The following is a 3,291-nucleotide window of genomic DNA, read 5'->3' on the forward strand; positions in this document are numbered from 1 at the left end:
TTCCCTACGTTAGCCCTTTCCCTATGGCCCTTTCGCCCTTTCCATTAGCCCTTTCCTTATGGCCCTTCCCCTACGTTAGAATACGCCCTTTATTTTAAACCCAGCTGACAGTGGAACAGCAAGGAAAATTCTACAGTGCGTCTGGCGCACTGATGCGCCACTTATTATAGGCCATTGGATGAGTAGCTGGGGCATGTGGGGTAATCCAAAGCGTTGATTGTTGGTTACCTGTTAAATTGGTTGCTGTAGGTAAAACCAAATACAAAATACAAAAATACTTGCTCTCTCAGTCAAAGACATTTCAAGTTTAGGGTTGGGTTTCTCATTTCTTTCTCTTCGAGTTCGATTCCTTCCACAACAGCTCCTCTCCTCCTTCTGTGACGACGAGACGATGCCGGCGACAACATCTCCTCTCCTCTCAAGTAGGTCATGCTCCTTCTTCTCCTTCTTCATTTCGTTCTCCTTTCTAGGGTTTTTGGTCTGGGTATCTTCCTTGTTGCTGCTGCTTCATCGCTGATTTCTTTGTTTTGTTTTTTTAGGCTTGCACAGTTATGATTTCCCTGTCTCACTCTCATCTGGCTCTCTGTGGCTGGCTTTCTCTCAACCTCTCTGTGGCAGGTAAGAACTCTAATTTTCTCCCTCTCTTTCTAACTGTGCGATTTAGATGATTCGCATCATAGCAGAAAGTATTTCAACTTTGAATTTTGGCCTAGACTTTCTAACAAAATGATTTATATGTCCTATTTTAATTTAGGGTTTAATGATTTGGGTATTGAATCGCAAGTCCTTATTTATTTTTTTTGGTAATATTTTGGATTTATATAGGAATTTGGTAATTTTTTGAAATTATAATTCTGTTTTTTTTTTCCTTTCGAATTGTTCTCTCTCCCACCTCTCCCCTTTCTCCCTCTCAGATATATCGTTGCTAATTTCTTACTTTTTTTATTATTAGAATGTGAGGGTTGGAAGCTTGAGAGTTGTTCATTCTTGATAATGATATGGGACTTTAAATTGATGGCCTTGAGACTGCATATTGTTCAAACCAAAAGCACTGGGTTCTTGAAGGAAGATGCTAGAAGATGCTTGGTATTGAAAATGTAATCTTCATCAGCATGAACTGAAACTACTCAGTACTGGCTTTTACATTGGGAGAATTCATAATATTTTATTCGATAAAAAAATACCTTGTGAAATACAATTGAAGCTAACGAAAAGCTAGGTAAGTATACTTAGATTTATAGTCAAAGTATTCTATTAAAAAGGGAGATGTGCCCCTCTATATTCAGTTCATCCAGCAATTCTGTTAGAAAAGGGATTTCTTATAGCATCGCTTGTTTTAAGTCTTTCAAGTGCTGAGAAGAAAAGAGTCAGTGTAAACAAATGCCTATGCATGATAGGGTTAGTTATATATATATATTAAAAGAAGGAAATGAGAGCAATGGATATTCAGGTGACAATACAAAGCTGCATTTGCTAGCTGATATCCTCTTACTTAAGTTATAAGGTGGTATTGCTTAAGTTATAAGGTTGTGTTGCTCCCAAACCTGAAAATGTTGAGGCACTAATTTGAACACGAGACTGGATATTTATTTGTTTCTTTTTATCATCATCTAAAGTCTTATTTGGGCAGTTAGCTATAACTATTGTTTTATTTGACTTGTATGTTTTCATGTTTACAGGACTTCCCAACCCACTGAACATGAAACTTCACTGCAATCAATGGTACCATGCATATGAAGAGTCCTAATTTACACGACTTCTATATCTTCTACATGGGAAAGGGACTCACTCTTCTTCTTGTGCTTCTTAATTTGAAATTGGTTTTGATTATGTTTTTCAGTTAGGTATTGTTTTGATTTTGATTTTGGATTTGCAGGTATTCCAACTAGCGGCCCATCCACCCTTCCCAGCATCTGATAAGGGTAATTTTTTTTTTTTCCTTCAAATTTATCTCTCTCTGTCTTTCATTTTGGTGAATGGTTGAGCATGTTATTTATTTATTTTAGTAATGCATGAGGAATATATATATATATATTGTGAACTGCATGTTAAAAACTATCATGCTACATTGGAAGTGGTATTATTTGCCTAATCTTGGCATAGTGCTACGAATAGTTAAGTTTGGAATCACAAAATGAGAACGTAAAGACAAACACCAGGCCATTGTACATCGCATTGGAGATATGGTTGAAGCTGGTCCCAGCTTTTGGCTGCTTTCGTTACACTTTTTGTTTGATATTCAAAGCCTATAAGATTGATGATCGTTATTCAATCCAAAAAGTAAAAAAAGGAAAAAGAAAAGAACAAATCTCTACCCCGAACTGGCATTTTGCTTTCTATTCAAGTTAATTATGTTGTAGGTTTGTTCTTTTTTTGTTTACAATGATGAATTTCTAATTGTTTTCATATTAGCATATTGCTTTATGTTTCCATTCATTTTATTGATAGTTTCGTGATTGTTTTTCAGGTTGGGGTAAAGAATTAGGCCAAGTACAAGACTAATATACTATTTTGGAGTCTATTTATTTGGCTACTTGAATTTGTAATATTTTCATTGTATCTGGAGATTGTAATTTTTTTTTTAATTATACATGATGACTTAAGATTATAGATTTATAATTATTGGTTATGTAGAGTGAATGTATTGAACAATACTTTCAATTACATGAATGAAGTTTATGTTGGCTTTGATAAGGATATAGTACCATTGAGAATAAGCTTTTAAAGTAAATTTGACTGTTATATCATAGTTTATGTGCCAATTGAAACAATCTTCCCATTAGCATTGTGAATAGGCATTGTACCATAAAGATGTATTACGAGATTAGTGTATGCATGCATATTGTCATGTTATTGGCAGTCTTTTCAATTTTAAGAAAGTAATCACAATATGTGATTTGTCAATGCAATTGACAAACAGGTAGTGCCATTTGCATTCTAGTCGTGCAATTGACAAAGAAAGTAGTACTATTTGCATTCCAGTCGAGCAATTGCCATTATCTGTGCACAATTAATTGAAAATGTAAATTTAATATGTGATATGTCAATGCAATTGATAAACAGGTAGGGTAATTTGCAATCTAGTAGTGCAATTGACAACTAAAGTAGTCCCATTTGCATCTGAGGCAATATTAACAGCTCAACGACATCGAAAATAAGCTTTTTACAAAGCAAAAAAAGCTCCCAACCCTATCCCCCCTCTCTTCTAGGGCTGCCAGGGGGGGAAGTGGTCACCTACCCTTCTCCCTTCCCTTTTTTGCCTCCTTGTTCCTCATTTCCTCCCTTCCCTCC

The 3,291-nt window shown here is 35.5% G+C and overlaps 1 long non-coding RNA gene across 3 annotated transcripts; it reads left to right on the forward strand.

Annotated features, from left to right (window-relative positions):
* LOC109948541 lies at nt 257-2,694 on the forward strand. Of its 3 annotated transcripts, none has more exons than XR_002271163.1 (5): nt 257-426; nt 540-618; nt 953-1,219; nt 1,680-1,922; nt 2,468-2,694. It is a non-coding gene; the product is annotated as an uncharacterized LOC109948541 (long non-coding RNA). The 3 variants fall into 3 exon arrangements; XR_002271165.1 differs by having other exon boundaries at nt 257-422; XR_002271164.1 differs by having other exon boundaries at nt 259-426; nt 953-1,097.

The sequence above is a fragment of the Prunus persica genome, chromosome G4, assembly GCF_000346465.2.
Source record: "Prunus persica cultivar Lovell chromosome G4, Prunus_persica_NCBIv2, whole genome shotgun sequence".
NCBI lineage: Eukaryota > Viridiplantae > Streptophyta > Magnoliopsida > Rosales > Rosaceae > Prunus > Prunus persica.